The 26,864-nt window shown below is 34.7% G+C and overlaps 2 long non-coding RNA genes across 5 annotated transcripts in view; one reads left to right on the top strand and one right to left on the bottom strand.

Annotated features, from left to right (window-relative positions):
* LOC144317109 (uncharacterized) overlaps positions 1 to 26,864 on the bottom strand; it is a 141,622-nt gene that overhangs the window by 113,787 nt on the left and 971 nt on the right. The gene's annotated exons all lie outside the window — the stretch shown is intronic.
* Positions 10,100 to 26,864, top strand: part of LOC144317108 (uncharacterized) — a 47,534-nt gene continuing 30,769 nt past the window's right edge. The window contains exons 1-5 of one of the 4 annotated variants that reach the window (XR_013382989.1): positions 10,100 to 10,486; positions 11,227 to 11,400; positions 12,824 to 13,012; positions 24,208 to 24,244; positions 25,532 to 25,613. This is a non-coding gene — a long non-coding RNA (uncharacterized LOC144317108). The remainder of the gene's footprint in view (positions 10,487 to 11,226; positions 11,401 to 12,823; positions 13,013 to 24,207; positions 24,245 to 25,531; positions 25,614 to 26,864) is intronic. The other 3 variants (XR_013382987.1, XR_013382990.1, XR_013382988.1) reach the window with 3 other exon arrangements.

Consider the following 26,864-nt stretch of genomic DNA (forward strand, 5'->3'; position numbering starts at 1 on the left):
TACAGAAGAGAGTGAAAAATTTTGGATTATGAGAAGAAATCATCTATTCATCCTTCTAGAAACATATTAGTCACTGTTCATACAATGGGAAATTAATTATTACATTTGTGGGGCTTCTTTTAAGGCTTTACAAATAAAATTTTGAGTAAAGAAAATAATATACTTGATAAACCTATCAGGCTTTCAGTTTTTACATTTTTTTTTTCTGACAATTTTAGGTGACTTAGTAATTTTGTTCTAACTCATATATACTATTTTCCTAAGAATTTGTATAGATAAGCTGTCTTTAAAAGAGAAAATTTAAATGTGGGATATTTGCAGAAATGTCAGAACAATTTCCTGATGAGAAGCTGGGCTTTGACAAAATAGGGCTTTCTTCACATTGCAGAATCCTAGAAGTGTAAATGAGTTTGAGATTTGAAGTAGAGGCTATATATTATCTAATAAATTTATTTCATGAAAATACATGATACAAATATTTACCAAAATAATACTTTTAGTAATAGCATCATTTGATATAAAATTTCAAACTCTGATCTCAAAATTCTAATATACTAAGAAAAAAATGTGTATCCTCTCAAAAAGATAAATCACTTAAACTATTCTGTTAATATTATGGCATAATAATTACTAGAATTTATAGTGAAAATGTGCTGTATAAATTAGTGTATTCATACTTTGGTGAACTATAGAATATCTGATAATATCCTTTGCTTATAATAATTTAATTATTTAAAACTCAGCAGACTGATCAATTTTTTCATTCTCTCTCTTCCTTCTCCCAAACACATGTACTTAATATCTGAAAACAGGTGAGAGAATATTCATGGATACTCAGTTTCCATACCAGAGGAATGAAATCCAACTATTTTTCAGCACACTCAAAGAGTCAAAGAGTGCATGCTAATAAAATTGTTAGAGAAATAAATCTTCAGATACAATTGACTTTAATTTGCTGAATATACTGAATTTGCTAATATTTTACAGTAAACTCAGCCAAAGTTTTCCAGTTTCATTGGTCTTTCTCATAGTAAAAAAAATAATAATAATAATAATCATTAAAGTTAGGTTTCAGATTTTGTAAATCTTAACTGCTCCCTCAAAGAGAGCTCCAATAAACTTACTCAGATTAATCTTCTGTTGTTATTTGATGAATAACAATATTTATTTTTTATTTCTCTATGATTAATAGAATATTAGCAAACATCATCAATCCTTCACTTTCTAGTATCTGTAAGATAAAGCTACAACGAAATATTATGGCCTTTAAAAATCAATTTGCCTCTCTGTTCTGGGTGTATTTACTTTATGCAATTAAATCATGGAAAATCTATTATTAAAGGAAAGTCGATTTGTCAGTTATTTTCAGTTTGGGTTGTACTCTGTTATTTTGTATTTTTATACAAAGATGGTAACTCACTTCTTTTTCCTCTTTCTTATTATAAAAAATCTTATTGTGGTTAGGAATCCTACTGAATACACCTTTTATGTATTTAATATGTCTGTATTTCTTCTCAGCAGAACACATTTTCACTAAAATTTAAGGCTGATTTTTCTTAAAGTTAGGCTCTGTTAAGAAGAAAAATATATTTAGGCATTGGGTGCTACTATTTATTTCTTTCACAATAGAATATGTTCTTAAAGAAGGTCAAACTTCAGAACACTTCATGTTTCCCAGAATAGATACGTTATTCCCACCTGTTAAGGATGGAAGGTCATCATATAATTATTTGTTGTTATTGTGTACATCAATGTGGATATTCATATTTCACATCAGTATTGCCCTTCCTAAAGTAGGAGGAAAGTAGTCTACCGTGATTGATAGGATTGTGGGTTGGAAATGCACCAAAGTAAAATCAAGGGTTGGTTTGGGAGAGACATGTAATAGTATGTTAACTGATGAAAGCTATCAAGGTGTGGGCAAAACCACACTAGACACCAGTTTGTATTAGTTATGTGGGTTTAGTTCTTTGCTGGAGTACAATAGAGGCAGAAAATTTAGTATTTTTGTCTTAGTCAACTTGAGATCGTTTGAACTTTTGGGAGTCTTAGCAAAGAGTAAGATTAGTAGATACAAAGAACTGGGGAAAAATAATTTATGCTCAAAGAGAGAAGCAACACATAAAATACTAATGATAACATTCACCATTTACTGACTATCTTCTCTGTGCCAGGCACCAATGGGCACATTACATGCTTCTATAATCTGAACCATGAAATAGCAATTAGCTCTATTTTACAGATGAGAAGAAGAAATTTAAAGATGCTAAATAACTGACTGTATGATAGAGTTGATGATTGAGTTAGGTCTTTCTGATTCTAAATAATTTGTTCCTTTGATGATAAAAAGTTAGAGTATTACAGACACCTGCCCAGGCTGAAAACAGCAGCAGCATAGATCTCTATCCACTCACTATCATGACTGTATCTCCTGGGAATACTGCAACAATATTAACTTATAACATCTTTCCATTAGTTTCACATATATTTGTTAAATCATGAGTCTCAATTTTAGGTTTACAAAATAAGGGAAATTGAATGCTACCAATTCACTTACCTGCAGGATGACATTGTACAGAAACAGATAATAATGCCTCAGGATCCCAGAAGACGTAAACACTCCTGTGATCATCAACTGTAGCAGACTCAAAGTGTCCTTTGAGACACTTTGTCCAAAAACCTTCCCTCAGTAAGAGAATCCTGACATTTCAGCTAGAGAGACAGCCACACAGAATTTACTCCTCTACAACTGGTAGGGCTATGCTCAGTCAATGGGATGTGGTTAACATAATGAGTTCAATTTCTATATTATGCTCATTTAAGAAGGAGACTAGTCCTATTCAGTTTCTGTTTCTCACTAGGTAGAAGGCCATTATGGTGAGCCATCTCAGACCACATAGACCTAGGCAATATTTTAGCAATGCTAGTAGAACATCAGTATCTTGTTCTGTGGAAAATGGGAGTTGGCATTAAGCAAAAGACAGGTATATTGGGTATTGTGAAAAAAATTCAAAAGTGTGCAGAGTTAACAGTTGACCATGAAAATGAATTTCTAAAAGGATGGAGATATCCAGAGCTGAGTGTGTAAAGAAATTATGAAGAAAAATTATTGGAATGACACAAGCATCACACAGAATATTTGGTAGATTTAGAAGGATGTATGAATCAAATGTAAAATCCTAATGGCATTGACACAAAATGGTTAATACCAGAAATGTGGAAGGGCAAAAAATTATTTGGCTAAGAATGTAAGCATCTCTTAGAAGTAGGAGCTTTTGCTATAGGCTAAACGTATAATAATATCAAAATGGCAGTTAAGAACTTATAACATAACCATTCCATCTACCAATATTCTCAGATACATACTGTTGAAAATAACTGTCTTTCCTTGATGAGAAAGAAGGTCAAATTGTAATAATATCAAGCCAGGAGAATTTTGCTGAGGATATGATTTAAGAGCAAAAGATAAGAAAGAAAGAAATTTAAGAAAAATTAAGAAAGAAAGAAGAAGAAAGAAAGGAAAGAAGAAAGAAAGAAAGAAGAAAGAAAGAAAGAAAGAAAGAAAGAAAGAAAGAAAGAAAGAGAAAGAAAGAAAGAAAGAAAGAAAGAAAGAAAGAAAGAAAGAAAGAAAGAAAGAAAGAAAGAAAGAAAATGAGGTGAAATGTGGAATGTTAGAATAATGGAAATATGCTCTGGTTGGATAAAAGCAAATGGCAATTACTTTTAGAAAAAGATAATGCTAAATAAAGTTCAGGATGAGAATTTATAGAAGACTAAAAGATTGTTATTTGAAGATGTGCACTAAAATCCTCAGATTAAGGACATCAGTCATTTCTTCTTATAATTATGTCTTCCAAATTCATATACTGAAGCCCTAACTCCCAATGTAATGGAATTTGGAGAGCGGCACTTTGGAAGAGAATAGGTTTAACGAGTTCTTGGGTTTGGACTCTCATGATGGGATTATTACCCTTCTAAGAGGATGCACCTGGGAGTTCCCTCACAACCACCACCACCAAGTAAGGACAAAGCAAGAAGGTGGCCACCTATAAGCCAAGAAATGAGCCCTCAGAGACATGTCATGCAGGCACCTTGATCTTGGACTTCTAGCTTCCAGATATGAGAAAAATAAACTTCTCTTGTTTAAACCAATCAGCCTATGACATTTTGTCTCAGAATCCCCAGCAGATTGAGACATTTGTTGTATGGCTTTCCTATGCCATGTGACAAATGGCCACAAATCTAGCAGTGTAGAAACAACATGATTTTTTTTTTTTTTTTTTTTAAAATCTCAGTTTCAATGGGTCAAATGTTTTCAGGGGTTAACTGAGTCCTCTGCTCAGGGTCCTACCTGGCTGAAATTAAGGTGTTGCTCAAGGCTATAACCTTATCTGAGCTTTGGAGCACTTTTTCAAGGTCATCTAGGTTGTTGGCAGAATTCATTTCTGAACTTTCAGTTGTAGGACTGAGGTTTCCACTTTGTTGCTGGGGCCACTTCTCACAAGAAGAGAGGCTACCCTCAGGTGTTAGCCAGGCAGCCTCAACCAGCGTGGCAGCTTACTTCTTCCAAATCAACAGGAATCTCTCAAAATCGTATATAACACAATGTAATCCCAGTAGGAACTATCAATTAACTTGTCCTTATAATGCAACCTAATCAGGGAAGTGACTGTGCCATCTGACTCACATTCTCACCCACATTCAAGGAGAGAGGATTGATTATTCAGGGCTTATATACTGGGGGGCCAGGATTTTTAGGGTGATTTTAGAATTCGACCTACCACATCGATCAGGTGGGTCTCAGTACATTATGTTGCCAGAGATGAACCCCACAATCTCTGGCCCCATGCACTCTTTCTCAGTGTGATCTTCCCTTAGTAGAAGTGAAGTGTATTTTTCCTGGTTCTGAATCTAAGAACTCAGGGGCCCAGACAACAGCCTTGGCTAAGTCCCCAACTAGCAGCCAGTATCAAATGCCACCCATGTTAGTAAAGCCATTTTGGACCTTCCAGTTATCTCAGTACCCATCACTGCTATGCGTGAATGGGTAGGGGAAACCAAAGAGTGAGGGTCAACTCACAGAATTATTATTTTTTTAAATAATAGAAAGTTGATATTTTAAGCCAGCTGCTGATGTGGTTTTTGAGTGTTTTGATATGTGGCAGGAATAACAAAACATAGGCAAAAGTCGGTAAGAAGAAGTTGGGAAGGGGGACAGATAGCCTCATTGGGTAAGAAAGTGAGAATAAATATATTTAAATAACCAGGGTGCCATATATTTTTATTGTGTAAAATGGGATTTTTATTGTGTATTTTTGAGGGAGGAGAGAAGCAGAATAAATACTCTGTCAGGATGACCAGCAATGAGATGACTTATGCTAAACAAAGGGGAAAAGACGCAATCAGTGAGGCTAGTTTAATTATCTTATGATTAAAAGGAAGTCGATAAACGGATTCATTTGAGCAAGTGGTAGTTTATACATACTGGAATAAAGAAGTATACTGGTGAAGAACATATGATTATTTCACAGGGATTTGAAGGCTCTTTAAATGCTGGTTAGAGTTAACCAGAATATTCTAAAACAGGAGCTATCACTAAAACACTGGCTGTTAAAGAGTTGGTAAATCTTTTGAGGCTGCTTAGGAAAGGTTATAACTAGAAACACAGAAAAACCTATTGCTTTTTTCCTGTACAACAGAGTACCTCAAAATGGACCCCAGAGGACCACTTATAGCAAAGCTTCAGCATGCTCCCTTTTCACTAATAGATAAGCACAGAGCTGAGCTTACTTTATGAAACTGTCTTTTTTTTTTTAACTTATAGCTATTTTTAACTTGTGTAAAATAAAGTTATAAATGAGAGTTAAAAGCAATGTCCTTGATTTGACCACAATGAAAGTAAATCATGTGTATGAATTGATATGTGTGTTAAAGATTTCAGAGTTTATAAGTAGAGATGGAAACTAAGTAGTTTTTAGAGATTTAAAAGACATTTATGTTTATTATAAATGTTCTTGAATGATGCTTTATGCGGTTCTAAATCTTTCCCCTCTCAACTGACTTCACAAATTATCTGAAACTTCATTATTTTTAGAGTTTCAGACTATTTAATTATTAGAAGAATTATTGATTCAGTTGTTCAGTTGTTAACTGTCCACTGTGATTATATTTATCTGATCAAAGGATGCAAGTGAAAGTTACAGAGACCTAAAGTCTAAAGGATGGGGTTCTAGAATCAGATCTTTTACTATTAGTGTTCCCTTCTACCAGCATTTAAAACACAGACATCTACAGGCCCTATTGTAAGTAAGCTTAATGTTCAAATTGACAACACAAAAACAAAACTGAAGGTGTGGTATCAAAGGTCACTGACTTCCTCAATATCAGTGAACTTTACAATCACTGCATTTCAGCGATGCCTGCCAAGGCCACTGTGAAACTTAACGTCAATGGGAAATGTTCCACTTTGAAATCTTAAATTTCACTGCCAATCCTCTGTCACCTCTTGTCTTTCCAGGATTTTCAATTTCATACACTCTCAACAATTGTACATTTATCTTATTAAAACCTCCAGTCCCTTGACTTGTCCTTCTTCACTCACTGTGTAAGCAGAACCTTATTTATTTTTTCCTATTGAACCAGGTTTCTTTTGATGCATTATCATAGACTCCTTTCTCTCTACACTCATTTGCCTTTGCCAGGTCTCTAACCAGACCTTATCTTTATCATCTGCACAGAAATGCTTTACTTCTACAGTAGATTTTCTGGTAAAAAGAGGAAAACATGGCATGGCATTCTTACCATGTAAACTCTGTTCTCAATGTCCCTTCAATCTGGGCTATAAACATGAATGAGAAAACTTTTCACATAACTTTTTTTTTTTCTAATTTCTTGATGGCTAATGAAAAATTTTACTTTCCTCCTTAAACCTCCTGATTATTATAGGCACTTGCTTAGGAATAATTTTTTTTCTTAAGAATAATTTTTTAAGCATTTTTTGAGGCTGATCCAAAATCATAGTGATACCTCCTTCTTTGGAGTGGCTCCTTCCATTTCCAGAGGTGAAACTTAAATGCCCTGAATCTTTATGAGGACCAGCAGTAGACACCTGCCTTCAGGTAGATCAAACCAATTCTGTCATCTGGGGACAGAATTTAATCTATTGTAGGTGTTTAAACTTACAAGTGAATACAAGTGACTAGATGAAGAAAATAAAGCACATAAAATTACAAGTGAATAAAAACTATATTCTTTTATGTGGACTAAGGAATAGAAAAAGCTGATTTACAATCAGCATATATGGAAAAACAGGGACATAGAAATTTAAAAAAAAAAGGTAACTTTGTGCTTGATATCTTTCCAGCTTTTGGTCCTGTGCTTGATGAACCTAGGTTGCACTTCTGTCAGTTGAATCCAGGCTTGTTTCCTTAGAAGTATTCTTTTTTATTTATCTCAGCTGACTTTGGTTTCTGCCATGCATAAAAAAAAGTGTTTTTTTTTTGTTTTTTTTTTTTTTGATCATTTATTTTACTTTTTCAGCTTTACTGAGACATGATTGACAAATACAATTGTAAGATATTTAAAGTGGACAACGTGATGATTTGATATATGTATATGTTGTAAAATAATTTCTCCCATCAAATAAACAAAGATGCTTAAATAAAACATGTGACTCTTGAAAAAGACAACGTTTGAATATGTGCCAATCAGAGGCATTGACAAGTTCTCTTACAGATAGATATATTTTCAATTTAGTGTTTTTATTTCTGTGAATAAATATCCAATGGTGGAATTATTGGATTGTATGGAATTTTTAACTTTTTTTGAGGAAGCTCCATGCTATTTCCAACAGTGCTTGCACACGGGTTCCCTTTTCTCCACATCCTTGACAACACTTGTTATTTCTTGTCTTGTTGTGCCCAAGATTATGTATCCGAGAAACCACCAAGGAGCTGACACGGAGGCAAACACAGGAGGGTTTATTTACAAGCTCCAGCTTGGGTCCAAGTGTACCCGACACAGCAGAGCAGGGACTTGGACCCCGAGGTGGGTTCCAGCTTAGTTTTATGGGCTGGTCTAGGGGACCCCAAGAAGGGGCAGGGGCGGAGGAGTTTCTCAAGTTCTGTTTACATTCTGATATGGGGCTTTCAAGGGCATTAAGCTCTGTTCTCATTCTAATATGGGGCTTTCTAGGGCATTAAGCTGTAAACTGTTTTTTTCCTGTAACTGAAGTAATGCAAATTTCAGCTCTTATTCACAGGGGCCTGAGATGGCTGTACTTGTGCTAACGCTTAACTTAAGGTGGAATGGCCTTAATTTTCTCGGCCTCCACAGTCTAAATTTTTAAAATATTTCTTGTCTTTTCAAATTAGCCATTCCAACTGGTACAAGGTAAATCTCATTATGGTTTTGATTTGCATTTCCCTGATGATTAGTGATGTTGAGCATCTATTTTTTCATGTGTCTATTGGCTATCTCTATGTATTCTTTGCCATAACATTTTTTCAGCTCCCCTGCCCATTTCTTAATCAAATTGTTTCTTTTGTTGGTGTTGAGTGGTAGAAAATTATCTATATATTTTGGATATTAATCCTTTATTGGATATATCATTTGCCGATATCTTCTCACATTGAAGATATTCTTCTTTATTTCATTGGTGGTTTCTTTCACTATGCAAAAGCTTTTAAATTTGGTGTACTTCCAGTAGTTTATTTTTGCTCTTGTTTCCCTTGCCTAAGGAGACATAGCCATAAATGTTTCTAAGGTTGGTATCAAAGAGATTACTACCTATGTTTTCTTCTAGGAGTTTTATGGTTTCAGGTTTCATATATAGGTCTTCAATTTATTTAGAGTTCATTTTCATGTATGATGTAAGAAAGTGATCCAATTTCACTCTTTTATGTGTAGCTGTCCAGTTTTCCCATAAACAATTATTATAGAGATTGTCTTTCTTCCACTGTATATTCTTGCTGCCTTTGTTGTAGATTAATTGACCTTATAAGTGTGGGTTTACTTCTGGGCTCTCTATGCTGTTCTATTGATCTACTTACCTAGTTTTTGTGCTCATAACATACTGTTTTGATTCCTACAGCTTTGTAGTGTATCTTAAAATCACTTCTTGGTTGTAGGTTTTTTCCTTTAAGCACTATGAATGTATCATGACACTCTCTTCTGCCTGCAAAGTTTCTGCTGAAAAATCAGCTGATAGTCTTATGGGTTTTCACTTGTATTTTCTTTTCTCCTGCTTTTCTTGTTGCTTTTAATATTACTCCTTTATCATTATTGTTTATCATTTTAATTATGTATCTTGGCGTGGACCTCCTTGAGTTCATTTTCTTAGTGGTTCTATGCACTCCCTAGACCTGGATGCCTGTTTCTTTCCTCAGATTAGGGAAGCTCTCACCTTCTGTTTTTCAGGGGTGTTTTCTCTCCAACCCACCCCCCACTCTGCCAAAGCTTTTCTGGAACTTTTATAATGTAAATGTTATTAAGCTTGATGATATTGCAGAGTTCCCTTAAGGTATTTTCATGTATTTTTTCTTCTTCTGCTTGCTATTCAGCTTGGTTGTTTTCCACTATCCTGTCTTCCTGATCACTGATCTGTTCTTCATCCTCTAACCTGCTATCGATTCCCTCTGGTATGTTTCAGATATTGTATTCTTCAGCTCTGATTCTTTTTTATATATTTTTATAACTCTGTTGAAATTCCCAATGAGTTCACTCACTCTTTCTCAAATGCAGTGAGTATCTTTATAACCATTAGTTTGAACTCTTTATATTATATATATATATATATATTGCATATCTTCATTTCATTTAGCTCTTTCCCCATGGTTTTGTCTTATCTTTCATTTAGGATACATTCCTCTATCTACTCATTTTCTTCAACTCTGTGTTTGTCTCTATATATTATGTAGGTCAGCTATATATCTTGGTCTTAAAAGTAGTAGCCTTGGGTAGATGAGGTCCTATGGTGCCTTATAGTCCATCCCCCTGGTTACCAGAATCAAGTTCTCCAGGATTGTATTCTATGTCAGCTTGCATGCACCCTTCTATTAGGGCTAGCCATAATTGCTGTGGTCACAATAGGTGGGTGGGGCTGGTCTTTAGTCCAGCTAGCTGCAATCACCTGCTTTGCCTACTATGGGCACACACGGGCATGGTTTTCTCCCCATGCTGCTGAGAGGCCAGGCTGCAGCTGCTGTTGTCTTCTTGATGGGTGGAACTCACATTCAGGCTAGCTGCCTATTATCAGCCTCTGTCACAGTTGCAGGTGCACTGAGTGGCAGTGTTTCCTGCCTATGCAGCCAACAAATAAGCCTGGCTGCAGAAACTGTGAGTGTGCTGGTATGTGAGGTTACCTTCCCCCTCCCCAGGGCAGGAGTCACTTTAGAGTGGTACCAGTCCTGGCCAGGCTACCTGTCAGATGTGATGGGGCAGGAGCTGCTTGAGAAGGATTCCTGCTGAGGCAGGCAGGTCCAGTCAGGTGGGTATGCCCAGGAACACCAGGGTGGTACTTGCTAGGTAGATGGAGAGTGTTAGAACTGGCTTTTGCAACCATTCAGCTATCCTGGCCGAGGAGAGGCAAGAAAATGGTGCCAACACTTTTGTTCCTGGAGAGAGCTCCTACAGATCCCTGCCCCTCCAGCACATGTCCTAAGCTTAGTCAATAAACCTCCTTCAGGGATACCCCAGGTACTTTCAAACTGCTGCTTTTGTGCTGTGTCTCTGACCAACTTATTTGGCATGCTGGCTCTTTAAGCTTGAAGATTCAGTTATCTATCACCCTCTAGTTCAGGAGTTAAGCTTGATTTTAAAACTCCGAGAGTTAAGCCCTGGTGCTTTTCCAAGCCAGATGTTATGGGGACTCATTTTTTTCAGTGAAAGTCCCCAAGGCTGCATGTGGGTGCCCAGTGTGGGCTTAATCCCTTTGCTCCTCTATGCTTGTGTTGTCTTTCAGTTTATGGTTAGTCACACTGGGAACTTGGCTCCCAATCATGTCTCTGCCCCTCCTACTTCTTTCAATGCAGCCTTTTCTCTAGGACTAGCTGTGAAAGATCTGTTCTGCCAATCTTCTGGTCATTTTCAGAGTTAGTTCTAATCAATATAGTTTTTGTCCCTGTGTGTCCTAGGGAAGAGGTAAATTCAGGATCCTTCCATTCCACCATCTTCCCCCATTTTGGATTTTCTTTTTTCCTTTCTTTTTTTTTTTTTTTTTTCTTTAAGATTTTATTTACTCATGAGAGGCACACAGAGGCAGAGGGAGAAGCAGGCTCCCTGCAGAGAGCCTGATGCAGGACTCCATGCCAGGACCCCGGGATTATGACCTGAGCCAAAGGCAGACTCTCAACCACTGAGCTACCCAGGAGCCCCTACAATTTTATTTTTCTATTTTAGTTTGTAATAACCTGTTATGGCTTTGAGATTTTTCTTTTATGCTTAAGACACTCTCCCTTTTTAACATAATAGTAAAGGAATACTTTTTTTTTTCCTATTACTCATCTAGATTATCTCCCATTTATGTATATAAATAACATGATTGGGATATTTTAAATAAATGGTATGATTAAGGGATCCATTTTAACATTTCCAAACTATCCCAGTGCTTTTTTATTTTTATTTTTTTAAGAGAAAAAGAGAGTAAGAAGGGGAAGGGCAGAGGGAGAGAGAAAAAGAGAGAATCTTAAGTAGGTTTCGTGCCCAGCATGGAGCCCAACACAAGACCCAACATGGGGGTCTTCTCCTCCTGAGACATGGGTCAACATGACCCTGAGATCATGGCCTGAGTCAAAATCAAGAGTTGCAAAAAAAAAAAAAAAAAATCAAGAGTTGAAAGCCTAACTGACTGAGCCACCCATGTGCTCCTATCCCAATCCCATTTTCAAATCGGATTGTCCTTTTCTCACTAATTTGAAATGCCATTGCTCCCAGAGATTAAATACTTTTATATTTTGTTTCTTGATCTTACTTTGTTCTCTTCTGATCCTCACTCAGTACCTCACTGTCTTGTTACAGAATTGTTGTGTGCCTTGGTATCCAGTAGTGCAGACTCTATTTTTTTCTTATTTTCTTCAAAATTCTCTTGATGCTTACTGAGAATTTCATTAAAAATAAATATTGATAGTCCTTTGATTGGGACTGAATTATACTATATATTTCGAGATTATGTTCATTGGTATATAAATATTCTGAATATTTACATCATATAGTTTATTTTTACTTTCATTATTAGACAGAAATCATTTTTATTCCTAATAATATTCTCACTTAAAATTTATTGTGCAGGCTAAATTATGAGCATACTAGCACTTTATATATTTTTGTATCCTATTATTACATAATGGTATCTGTACCTTCTTTATGACAAGGTATTTACAGATTTTGTTATGCTATTTATCTCATAATTATTGTCTTTTATTTGGCAAGTTGTTTCCTCATTTACATGTACTATTGCTATGTTTAATTTAATCTCATCCATGATATTTTAAATGCATGTGCTTCCAGGGTGGTTTTATATTTGTTTTTTTGCCAAGAATCCAGTGATACTACTGGTCCTAAGATTTATTATTTTTATTTTTATGTTTTGTTTTGTTCTGTTTTGTTTGGAGAGAGCATTATTTTTACTTTAAGCATATCCTAAACTTAGGTATCAGAAATTTTAAACTCTGATGTTATGAGATAAAATGAATTCCTAAGAAAGTCCCTCTCCTTCCTTCCCTTCCTGGTAATTACGCAGAGACATACATGAATACTTATTACTGTTTGGGGCTTAAAGACATATTTTGCCTTTTCTGCATTTCTACTGAAATAGTAATTCTTTCAGGGTGAAGCTTCACATATGAAGTCTCAATTCCAGCTGCCACATCATTGTGTATAAAGGCATCACTCCCTGAGTCCCTGTGGGAATTTCTTTCCAATCGCCAAATTGCTGAGACAAGCACCCTTTCACACTCCAAGGAACTATGAATTCTCAGTCCATTTTTTGACACATGGAGACTTCTCTTTCTTTTTGGTAAGCTCAGCTTCATGTTTTATGTTATTGTATCAAGAGGAATTTAGATTATCATGGTCTGTCATTGCTAGAATTCAAAGGGTTTTTTTTTTCTAACTTTTTAAGTTAAAAAATTCATAATACATAATACTTAATCATCGGAATGAATGGTGCTATCTAAACTTTTTTTTTTCCTATCTTCAATCTAAATAACTCATTGCCTCCATTCAACTATAATAAACTCCCTGATTCTGAGGTACAATATTATTTATAACTGATTAAAAACTACATTTGCTAGTAGAGAAGTATTTGAAGTGACTTAATTTCTTTGGATTTTAATTAGAGCACTTTTCCAGCAACAACAAGAATTTAATAAATGGCATGGCAAAATCACAATTTACTTTTCAGTTTAGAGGTGTACCAAACAAAAACATAGATATTTCATTGTACTTCCAGACAAGCTACTCTCCATAGAATAGACATTTGCTCAGATATCTTTCAAAATCTGATGTCCACTGTTAAAAAATGCCAAATGATGTGCTTTCTTCAGCATTATTTCTACTCAGCAGGAATTTGTCACTCTTTACACTGTCAAATTTAAATGCAAAAGAATAGAAACTTTAATCAACTTCATAATCCTTCAAAACTGCCCAAGGAGGAAAAAGAAGCCTTTTAAACTGGGATATAATAATTTTCACTCAATCCTGCAATAGGAATAGAACACAAATTAGACATAAAAAATCCCTTTCAACTTTTGAGCACAATTTTAAAGTAAAGTTTTATTCTGAATTTGAAATTTGCCAAGGTCTGTGGCTGAGTTTCAGATACCCACTTCCCTTCTTGGCAGTAGATAATTTGGAAATCAGAAGTCTGCACATTTGAGATATTTCCAGGCTTGGAGTGTCAAAAAGACAAGATGGCATATGGTGAAGTAAAAGGGATTTCTCACATTCAGGAACACATTTCAACTTCCAAAACATAAAAATAAATAAGTGCTTTTTCAAATTCATAAAAGAAATAATGAGAATTTTGCCCAAATATTATAGACATATCAATGTTAAGCAGCAAGATGTTTAAGTCTGTCACTTCCTGCAAGCTTTCCACTAAATGGATAAGTTCAAATTTCAGGACTGTCATATTAACTTTGGCATAAAAATGCTTCCTTCTTTGGCAAAGATGACAGTATTCCCCCTCAAAGAAAAATTATAGTCTAATTAAAGTATACAATTTGATGTTTTTATACCAACGTTTGCCTGGGAAGTTTCTTCAATACTCCACTTGCTAATTTTAAGTTCAATGGATCAGAGTACGGAGGGGGGAATTGATGTGGTGAACACAAGGTCTATGAAGATGGTTTGCTCTGTTGTCCATTTACCTGCTCAGTTCTTTATCCTGCCTTGTTATTTATGACAGAAGTTGGCATATTCTAGAGTCTTACTACAGTTCTTTTATTTATTGGTCTTGTGAGCATGTTGATATAAGTTAGCACTTCAAGTGTTATAGAAGAATAAGTACTTACAAATTAAATCAATCCATTTTGTTATTTTTCTGATAAACTATTAGCAGAAAAAATAAAAATACTAAAGAGTGAAACATTGATCATGCTTATAGATTTTTACTACTTATTACATTACCATGTATTATCAATTGTTTCATTAAAGTGATTACTTAATATATTTTAATTGAAGAATAACTTATTTAACAATAGCCCAATGATCAGTTGAGCTGATTTAAGGGGATTATGCGGAGAAATCCTGCAGCTTTAACAAAGTTTTGTGAAGTTGCCCATATGACTCTTTGTTCATTATTTAGATTTATACTAGGTATATCTTTGTGCGACAGCTTCTTTAGAATATGAGTGCAAGGCTAAACACATTTGGAAAATGACATAAAGTTATCAAAGAAAGTCGCATATTGTAAAAAATTTTATAAAGCATTTTTCCAAACTGTCAGATTATAGAAAGCATTTGAATGTGGGTAGAGTAAGATTTTCTTCAACATTTATTTTAAGGTAATAAGAAATTAACTGTAAACTTTTTAAATGTCTTACTTTTCTAAACTATAAGATATAGAATTTGAATCTCAAAGTGACTCCTGATCCTAAGCCTACAAATTTGCGTGTGAGGGAGAAAAAGGGTGTGGAACAAATGTGTAGGTCTGGATAATAAAGCATTAGTTACTTAATACCTAGGCTTCACTTTTTTATCCACAAAAAAACATTTATTGTTGCTCTCACAAGTTAATTTATACATAGAACACACCCCTGAGCTTGCTAAGTGAAGTACAGTATCAAAGTACGGTACTTACTGATATAAGTGATAACTTCTTTTAGAATTGATATGGTACCTGTGTTAGATCATTTTCTTTATAGAAATTACCTCAAGTCCTCGGTTTCATCATTAAAAAAATTGTCTACCCTACATCTGTGATCATAATTTGGCCTCTCAACTAGAAAATCAAATCTACATTAATATGTGTAACATTAAGAGTTACCAAATACCCAATACTATTCTCCAAGCTTACTGTGTCCCTTCTATGATGATTTTTATGCCTAGCTTTTGTAAGTTTTCACAAGTAAGAGATCAAATACATAGTGTGCTTCACTTTTATATTCAGATTATGTTTTTCTAATTTTTTTTAATTTTTTTTTCAGATTATATGTTATCAATAGCCCCTTCCTCACATAAGCCCACTCTTCCCTGATGTATCTTAAAAAATGGACTGAGGCCTTTGAAAAATTTCCCAACCCTGTGAATACTGAAGGTGTTTCAGTTTCAAGATAACTTAACATTATTTAAAATTCAGAGGTTTATACAATGAAAATGTATGAGGTCTCCTATGGAATAAGGTATTAGTATTTCAGGAAAAAAAGAGATATATATGAGATAAAAATTTAAGTCCTTCTGAGAACAGCTTTGAGAGTATATGTATCATGAATTGGCTTAATATTAATGTGAAATTGAGAGCAATTACCCAATGTAAAAGAACATAAACTATGTTAAATATGTAATGTTTAAAACTCAATAATTCTGTCTGATATTTTGCCCATTTCTTCTTAGAAATGTGACAATAGTAATGCATCTCTAATGTATCTGCATGTATGCATGTCATTAAGTACTATTTGTAAACAACGTTTTTAATTTAACTTTATAGCTTTACAAAAATCAATCCATAAAAAATCGTTTATAATTTTTCTAACTCTTTTAGTAAAACAGACATCTTGTGATGATATCCTCATAGAGGAAGTGGCATTTGCTTATGTGATTATAACATTAGGATAACTCCTCAAAAATGGAATTTCTTTTTTTTTTTTTTAATGGAATTTCTGATTCAAAGATCATAGTTTTCAGACTCTCTCTAGATTTATTCTCTAGGTAATTTCACCCTCCTTATGGTTTTAAATACTATACATGGAAGACTCTCAACTGTGAAGCTCTAATCCAGGCATCTCTCCTCAACTCCAAAGTTAGAGGTCCAACTAAATATTGACTCCAAACATAAAAAGTATTTAAAACTTAAAATGTACAAAAAAGAAAAGAATCCTCTCGATTTAACAAAAATTGTCCTCCAGATTTTATCATCATTTTGATCTATGGCACCTCTGTTCTTCCAATTGCTGAACAACATAAAAAACTTGAATCATTTTAGGATTCTCATATTCCCTGAAAATGTACATTCACTGTAGTAGCATATCCTATTGTTGTGAAGTGTGTCCAAAACACACCTAATTCTTAATGCTTGTGCTACTGCAATCATATTTTATTTATTTTTTATTTTTTTAAGATGCAATCATATTTTAGACCAGTGTCATGTCTCACAAAGATTATTCTACCCTTCCCCTCTTGCATTTTCCACAAGAGAACCAGAAGCAAGTGATTAAAATTTAAGTTATGTCATGCCTGTCCTGTTCAAAGTATACTAATAACTATTCATTTCATTGAATAAAAGTCCTTACCATGTTTTTTTTTTATAGAATATTTTATTTATTTATTCATGGGAGACACACAGAGAGAGGCAGAGACATAGAGGGAGAAGCAGGCTCCCTGCAGGGAACCTGATGCGGGACTCAATCCTAGGACTCCAGGATCATAACCTGAGCCAAGAGCAGATGCTTAACTACTGAGCCACCCAGGTATCCCCTTACCATGGGGTCATCTTATAAAGCCCTAGTTGATCTGGCTATTTCACATCTCTGATCTTCCTCTCTCTTCCAGTCCACTCACTGCCACCCACATTAGCCTCCTTTTTTTACTTCAAACATGTCAAGCATGCTCCTTCCCTAAGTGCTTATTAAACATTATTTTATCTATCTGGATTGTTCTTCCCCATACAGCAATATGGCCCATCCTCTCCTATCTTTCAGGTCTTTGCTCAAGTGATACTCATCTGAGATGCCCTTACTAAACCACCATTTGCAACATGGCATTCACTACCCTAATATTCGACTTTGCTTTGTCCTGTTTCATTTTTATTTATAGCTCTTATTATCATCCAGACTATTAGGTTTTTTAATCTTTGGTTTTTGTTTCTTTTTCATCAATGCAAGGTCACTTGGAAAAGGCCAGGGTTTTGTCACTTTTGTTTCTACTATTTCACCACATTTGGGACATTTCTTGGTTGATAATAGGTGTTCTTTAAATATCAATTGAAGTAATTAACTAAGATTTTTGATGCATATTAGCAAATAGCTTTCTGCAAGTTTAAATCAGTTAACTCCATCACCAGGAATGTTTGAAGGTAACTTTTCAAATGGGCCTTAGCCAACATTTGGAAATGTAGCTCTGTGCTCCAACACACACATATATTCATTCTCATTCTCTTTCTCTCTACAAGACTAATATAAATAGTGTCAAGGAATGTAAGATTAGGGCATTTTCATTGCAAGTAGAGTAATCTGGATAAGCAGGGCCTTAGGTAATTAGAGAGCTTCTGAGGACTGAAAGAGGAGAAAAACAGGAAGGGCACGAAAACAAATGCAAAAGAGAAAGGTAGAGGGCATTGGTGTACAACAATAGAAAATAGATTTGGGGAACCTATTTTCGCCAAGAACTGAGATGGACATTAGGTTTTCACATATGCCCAAATCACTAATTACAGTTTTGCACTTTTTCTGAGAATGTGCTCTGAGATCTAGCACACCAAAAGGAAACTTAGTTTTCACTATATATATTTGGGAGCAGAGAAACCAGAAGACCACGAATAATACACAATGATTAAGTCTGGGTGGTGAGATAATGGATTATGGTTTTAAGTGAATTATCTCATTCAATTCTCATAAGAACTCCTTGAATTAGCTTCTATTATTAGTTCATAAGTATATTGCCCTAGGTCCCAAAGCTAGAGCCTAAACTTTTCAGTTCTAAATTATTCTAAATTCATAAAACATTTTAAAATTTTTTTCAGGATAAAAATATTCTCTCTCCTCTTCCCTTTTCTTTCTCTCCATCTCTTTCTGTCTCTACCTACCTATCCGTCCACATACATCACAACTGGGTGATCAATAATGAGACTGTACCATAAAATAAGAATTATGATTAGTCTAATTTTGAGTGTGTGACTTCATTTAAATAAAATGTAATTTGTCTATAGTAGATATTGTGATTGATATCCATTTTTAATTCCCCCTATATGATTAACCTAAATTCATTTTGGTAGACTAAATTCACCATCTTTACCAGTGACTGGTTACCAGTTTGATAGGCTTTGAACTATTTGTGTCAATAAGAGGCCAGGGAAAAGATTTTCCAGGATTTTGGTAAAAATAAGCAAATAATTCTCATTCCTACCTGATGAAAACAAAGAAGAATCCTTTCACCTCTATGGCTGAAAACTAACCTTGGGTGAAACCAACACTTGTTTGGCAAAGCAAATATACAAGAAATAAAGATATTAAGATATTGAGAAAGATGAGAGAAAGAAATGGGAGAGACAGAGCACATGCTTAGAACTGATATTTAAAAATCACACACACACACACAAAAACAACATAGTGTTTGTTACTAAAGGTTAAACACAGTAAATGATAATCAGAATGATCTACTGGATTAGAGGGTAGCCTCTACTCCCACTTAGAAAGTTTAATAAAAAGGACATGGAAGCAACTTTCAATGAAAACAAAAACCATCATAAACTTCTGCCTTTCATGCTAGGTTTTAAACGAGAAGTGTTTCATTGATTACTGGGTTAAACTGGGATATTATTATTGGCAAGATATTATGATTGGAAAGTTACCTACTGCTCAATGCTTTAAAGACTCAATAAAACAATGTTGGTAGCAATTACTAAAATAAAATAAAATGAGATAAATATCTCATAACTGAGTTGTGACTACTCACCATCTTGTAGTATTTAAAATATAAATCATTATTCATCTTTCTATTGATTTATACTCTCAATTACTTATCAGTTGATTTCCATATGTCCAAAGTTACTACTGGTTGTCAACAAATTTACATTAAAGGATCACAATCTTAGTGATGCTATACTTCTGTAGTTATTGATCTCTCCCAATAAAATGGCATCTCCTTGATAAGAGAATTCTTTTTTAGCTCTTCATCCCTTAAATACATGTTACAGGGCCTAGCATATGTGACAAATTCAATAATATCTGCTGAATAAATGTATTAACAAATAAAGTTAGTGGGACACCAGTAAATTCTGTGAATGTCAAAAATATAGGATAACTTAAGTCATCATTTAAATTTTCATTCGAAGGGGTGCTTGGCTGGCTCAGTTGTTAGAGCATGCCCTCTTAATCTTGAAGTTGCAAATTCAAGCCCCATGTTGGGTGTAGAGATTACTTACAAAGAAAATCTTTTAAAAATAAATAAATTTTGGCTCCATATTATGTATTTTGTTATTATTAAATAAACTTCAAAAATATTATCTAAGGCCAACTTCCTAAATATAGTTAAAACAACATGGGGATGCCTGGGTGGCTCAGCGGTTGGGCGCCTGCCATTGGCTCAGGTCCTAATCCCAGGATCCAGGATCAGGTCCCACACTGGGGTCCCTGGGAGGAGCCTGCTCCTCCCTCTGCCTGTGTCTCTGCCTCTCTCTCTCTCTCTCAGTCTGTGTCTCTTATAAATAAATAAATCTTAAAAAAAAGAATTAAAACAACACAAGCGATTATAGAGTGCCAATTATATTCCTAAAGTTTATATTAAAAATAGCTCATAAAATATTATGTGAATGCATAAAAATATTACAGCAGATAAGATTGTCTAATTTTATGTTTTTAAAAATCGAGAAAAAGAAATCTTTGTCTAGTTAATCAAAGAAGTCAGCTGAGAAATGTATATGGAGAAGTAGACATCTATAAAGCAATATCTAAGCAGATATTAAGAAATCAGTCATTATTTACTTAAACAAACAACAAGTATTTGATAGCTCCCAGGACAGAAGGAAGGAAAGAATCAGGCCTATGGACTAGTAACTCTGGATATTAAATGCTGAAATGCATATATCATCTCTCTTAGACATTGCCATTGGATGATTCAACTGGAATTATCTCTATGTCTGTCTGCACTTGAGATTAACCTTTTTAGAAAAAGGAATCTGGGATCCCTGGGTGGCGCAGCGGTTTGGCGCCTGCCTTTGGCCCAGGGCGCGATCCTGGAGACCCGGGATCGAATCCCACATCGGGCTCCCGGTGCATGGAGCCTGCTTCTCCCTCTGCCTGTGTCGCTGCCTCTCTCTCTCTCTCTCTGTGACTATCATGAATAAATAAATAAAATCTTTAAAAAAAAAAAAAAAAAGAAAAAGGAATCTGACTAGTCTACTTCTGAAATTAGGGGAAATGTAGTTCTGTATGTAGCTTATTGTGTATTTGGGGGTGAGGGGAGATAATTTCCCCAAAGGTCACAGATCAGATAAAAAACTAAAACAATGTCAGAATTTGCATAGTCATTTAAGTTCTCACATTTTATATAAATCTCAAGTTTTTCTTTTTAAAAACCTTGTAACAAAAGAAGAAAGTAATTGGTATAAACAGACAATAAAGTTAACTGTCGATTGATATTTCAAAGTTAAACTATGAAAACTTTTTTTATTTTTCAGTTAAAATTAGCTGATATCCAGGAAAATTAACTTCTCTTATGATAGTCCACCAGAAGTTTCAGGAAGATAGAAACTTGCTATTAACTTTTTAAACAGAATTTTCTATGATAGAAGATTGGATAAGCAGATGTTTAGAAGTTAAAAAAAGAAAATAAATAAATATTAAAATTAAAAAGTAGCAATAGCGCAGCCTGGGTGGCTCAGCGGTTTAGCGCTGCCTTCAGCCCAGGGCATGATCCTGGAGACCCGAGGTCTAGTCCCACCTCGGGCTCCCTGTATGGAGCCTGCTTCTCCTTCTGCCTCTCTCTCTCTCTCTGTGTCTCTCATGAATAAATAAATAAAATCTTTTAAAAAAGAAAAGTAGCAATAACTGCAGGAAGGAGATGCTACCTATCCAGAAGGAGAAACAAAATTAAAATTAAAATTTTGATTTTAAGATTAAAATCCAGAATATGTGAGCACTGAGTGTTATACTATATGTTGGCAAATTGAATTTAAATTTTAAAAGAGGGCAGCCCAGGTGGCTCAGCACCACCTTCAGCCCAGGGCCTGATCCTGGGGACCTGGGATCGAGTCCCACGTCAGGTGCAACCTGCTTCTCCCTCTGCCTGTGTCTCTGCCTCTCGCTCTCTCTCCCTCTTCTCTGTGTGTGTGTGTGTGTGTGTGTGTGTCTCATGAATAAATAAATAAAATCTTTAAAAAATAAAATAAATAAATAAAAGAAGAAAAAAGAATCCAGAAGGAGGGGGCGCTCCTAGACACACTTTGGTGTCTAGTCCTTTGGGAAGCAGGTTCTACCTGGCTATGAGTTGTCTGCAATTGGTTTTGGAGCAACAATGGAAGCAGTGGACTGGAAGGAACAGCTGCAGGGGTAAAGGGATATTCCTATGCTAGGAGAGCCAATAGACAAAAGTACAAGAGAAAGTTCTTTCTCCTCTTTTCCTACTATACCTTCTTCCTTGTTTGCCTCTCTTGATAAAGGAAAATTGAAGCCCCAGCTTACAATAAAAGAGTGTGGAAGAGGGAAACAAGTGTTGAAGCTGAGAAACAATAGTTTCATAATCACTACAAGCTATGTTACATTTTGACACACTTTTAATTTCCCACATTAGCCCTTATTTCATTGGCATTTTAATTTGGTGTCATTAATTACAAGTTACTTCTTGTAATTTTGAATGGTATATAGAATGCCAAGAAAGTTTATGTGAATTATTTTTGTCATAGTTAAAAGTTACCCAACTTTTGACTATGCGATTCTAGAATTCTAACTTTTGTCTAGGTAATAGTCTTATAATACATTTATGATTCACTGGCTCTAGTAAATAAAGCCAGTGAATGTTATAATCTTGTTGCCATTTTTGTGTCTTCCTCTAAAGCAAAGGATTATATCTATAAGCCTGCCATGCCAGTTAAAGACCATTAGTCACAGGAAAAAACAGTGGCGTGTGGAATGGATCAGCCCAAATTCATCATGACCACTAAAAAATAACACAAAACAAATATCTTATTAGTGATGTGCCAAGAGGTTGATCATTTCGAGTGAAGGATGGCATGTTAATGAATATATATAAAGGCAGTTCTCAAATTCACATATTTCAAATTAACAGCAATCAGTCAATTACACGCATGATATCGACTTGCTTCACATATTGCCCTTGAGTAGGCTGGAAACATACAAATGAAACGGAGTCAGATTTATGATGGTTTGGAGGAGATTTCTAATTTAAATCATAGCAAATACTTTATCTTCCTGATACATAGAACCAAGCAGATTTAATCAAAGTAATCAACTCTAAAATAGGCGCAAATAATGGCTAAACAGATATGGGGCGGGGGGAGGGGGCAAACAACATCAACAACAAAAACCCTAAACTAAATAAAATAGGAAGGCATTGAACAGGAAATCTTGGCCTTTAAACTGTTATTATATAATGGATTTTCTAAAGTAAGGTAATACATTTTCTGAAGTCTTATAAAATAAGATTCCAAAAATACATAGGTCAGTATTAGCATTGCTGGAATAAATACAGATATAGGGATTCATACAACTCCATTGCAAAAAACAAAAACAACCCCTCCAAAATGGCAAAGGGCCTAACCAGGTAATTTTCTAAAAATATACCAATATCCAATAAGTACATGAAAAGGTGCTCCACATTACTAATCATCAGGGAAATGCAAATCAAAACCACAAGGAAATTATCAATTCACAGCTATTAAGAAGTCTATTATTTGTTTATAAAGATGTATTGATTTATCTGAGAGGGGGCAGGAGTAGAGGGAGAAGGAGAAAGATATTCCTAAGCAGACTCTGCTGAGCACGGAGCCTAACGTGGGGCTTTATCTCACAACGCTGAAATCATGACCTGAGCCAAAATCAAGAGTTGGATGCCCTAGGTGCCCCAAGAAGTCTATTATTATTATATTATTATTATAGAAATAAGAGATAAGCAAATGTTGGTAAGGCTATTGAGAAAAGGAAACCCTTGTACACTGTTGGTGGGATTATAAACTGGCACAGGGATTATGGAAACCAATATGGAAGTTCTTCAAGAAATTAAAAATAGAACTATCATATGATCAAGAAATTCCACTTCTAGATAAATATCCAAGGGAAACAAAACTATTGCCCCAAAGAGATAGTTCCACTCCCATGTTAATTGCAGCACTCCTCACAATAGCCAAGTTATAGAAATAACCTGAGTGTCCATTACCAGGTAAATAAAGAAAATGTGATTATATATATATATATATATATATATATATATATATATAATTATACATGTATATTCAAATTTAATACATATATATATATAAGCTGAATATAACTCAGCTTTAAAAAGAGAAATTGGGCACCCCTGATGGTCCAGAAGTTTGGCATCGCCTTCAGCCTGGGATATGATCCCGGAGACCCAGGATTGAGTCCCACAACTGGCTCCCTGCATGGAGCCTGCTTCTCCCTCTGCCTGTGTCTCTTCCTCTCTCTCATTCTTTCTCTCTCTCTCTGTGTTTGTGTGTGTGTGTCTCATGAATAAATAAATAAAATCTTAAAAAAAAAAAAGGAGAGAAATCCTGTCATCCATGGATGAATTTGGAGGGTGTTATACTAAGTGAAATTTATTTATATGTGAAATCTAATTATAGATATTCTTTTTTAGGGGGTAACAGTATACTTTATTGATGGTACATGACAAGGTAAGGCTCTGCAAACCTCTCCCTTTCTTCAGGAGGTCTGGGATGGAAACTGTGTAGAGGTTGGGAGATTCTCAGTGTGTTGGAGGAGAAATGGAGCAAGAACTCTGCAGCAACAAAGGGTGTCTCTTCCTCTTGTGCTTACTGGGGCTAGTGGTCCAGGGGGCTCTCACTCCTTGGAGGCCAAGTGGATAAAAGTTCGTTTAATTTAAGTAGTTTAAGTACCCCTAGAAATACTGCAGGGGTACACATTAACTTGTTGTTGTTCTTGTTGTTGTTTTTATTGCTTTTAAGTTTTTATTTTAATTCCAGTTAGTTAACATACAGTGTTATATTGATTTCAGGTATACAGCATAGTGATTCAACAGTTCTATATATACACATTAACTTTCTCTTACCATGTGGGGATACTAAAAGAAACTAAGAATTTAAAATATGAAATGGAAAGATTATCTACTTAATATTAATAGAAATAAAAACACAAAAATTTCTAATCCAAATAAAACCTCAACCTTATTTGAACTAAACCTTTGAAATATAAAGCAGGCCATGTGTATATTAAGTTGCACAGAGTTTGGCTAATAGCCATGAAATTGTCTAGTACTACCCTAACACAATTGGCGGGTACTTAGAACTCTGATAAAATGAATAAAACATTCTGCTTGGATTCAAAGAGAGCACATGCTTATTTAACTTACTGCTGTAAAAGACTTTAGTTTTGTTTTATTTTGCTTTTTAACTTAAGTTAAATATTTTCATTAAATGAGCAGTTCCCAGAGAAGAAAAAGGATAAATTGATGGTATTTAGTTGTCATCTTCTTTATATCCCCTTAGTTGTGAATCAATTAAATAAGTTGTGTCAATTTCTTAATTAATTCAAAGGGGGTATAACATTTGTAATGTTGATAAGTTTTCCCATAAAGGAATATATTGTAATTATCTGACAAATAAAATATTGTGAATACTAAAAATTTCCCTTCATTTGTTGAGAGAAGCAGTCACAATAATAATCTAAAAAGAAAATTCATCTGGAAATCAGAAAACCTGGCTTGCAGAGCTGGGAATGAAGCTTAACCGCACTGATCAATGATGTTTTATCTAAAATATAGTGAGTTCAGCCATCTGATCTTTAAAATATTATCTTTAAATATTGATGTTTATTAAAAAAAATAAAAATAAATAAATATTGATGTTTATTGCTTTACAAATGCATCATAGTATTGTTTTGGGAGCAGAGACAATAGATTCACCCTGACCTTGATTTTTTTTTTCTTTTTACTCCCTTTTTAGCAAGATATGCACATTTAAGGCAGTCTGTCTATTGGAGGGAAAAAAAAATTACCAAAACATGAAAACCATGAGGCAAAACACGGTAATAAGTAGTTGACTCTTGACTGAATGTTTACTGTCAACAATTGGATTTTTATTCAGAAATCATTTAAGTTTTTATTTTTCCTTAGAAGGTCTCTATCCTTTAGATTTAATATCTCCAAGGTAGAAAAGCTAAATTAATAAAAGCTTTTTAACTAATTGTTTGTCAGAGCATGCAAAGGATGTATGTAACAGATACAGAACTTAAACCAAATCCTTGAGTAGAAACTACCCCATTTGAGTCATATAAACATGACTCACATCCTTCCCCCTTTTTGCCATATCAAGATTTACCCATCGTTTCAAACCATACCCTCCTTCACCTCTCCATGACTAGAATGAGAGAGCCATGACTTATTAGCACAGAGAGACTTGATAAATCATCTAACTTTCTAATTTTCTGATTTTATGACATTATAGAGAGTCTTGGGTTGTAAGTCAAAAGAACTTGATATTAATTCAGTGTCCTGGCTTTACTTATTGCCAGCTCAGCAACATTGGGTCATCTACTCTTTCTAAATATATTTCCTTTTCTGTAGAATGGAATCAATAACTCTCTTCCCACTTGATTGGGTATTTTTCCCAATCAAAGTAAATAAGAAATATATAGGTACTCTCATTAGCCTAAAAGTGACATTATCTGGATTAACCACCGAGGTGCCTAAAAGTGGGCTAATAAGAGTACCTCTATATTTCTTATTTATTTTGATGAAAATAGGTTTTTCTTTTAGGTTTTCCTTCCTTAAAATTCTATAGTCCTAGTTCTCAATTATTGTGTTGTTACAGAGGGCCACAGTTTGGGAAGAAGTTGAAGGGGTGAAATGACAGAAAGTGAAAATGTGCATAAACATGCAGACTCTCTTTCCTTCATAGCAGCTTGATGTGAGCCACCATTACTGGTGGGATTGGTTATATTTGTGACTGACAACAAATGACCGTGTCAGTCAGAAAGAAGCTGGAACTTCTTATAACATCGATTTTCATATCTTTATGCCCCTGTACATGAGCTACTGATGGATTTCAAACACAATTCATTATTTAGTTTCTTACACTACATAGATACAATTCCATAGACTTTTATTTTATGAAAGATTAAGGCTACTTCCTAGTAAACAGTGAGCATAAATTTTAGTACTCAAAAACTAAAATTAGTGCATTGTTAGAATTTCTGAAGTTTCCAATTCTGTAGAAAGTTTACTTGCCAAGTAGCATCATGCAATATTGAAGCTATGCTTTGAAATCCCATTTTCTT

This window comes from Canis aureus, chromosome 7, assembly GCF_053574225.1.
Source record: "Canis aureus isolate CA01 chromosome 7, VMU_Caureus_v.1.0, whole genome shotgun sequence".
Taxonomy (NCBI): domain Eukaryota; kingdom Metazoa; phylum Chordata; class Mammalia; order Carnivora; family Canidae; genus Canis; species Canis aureus.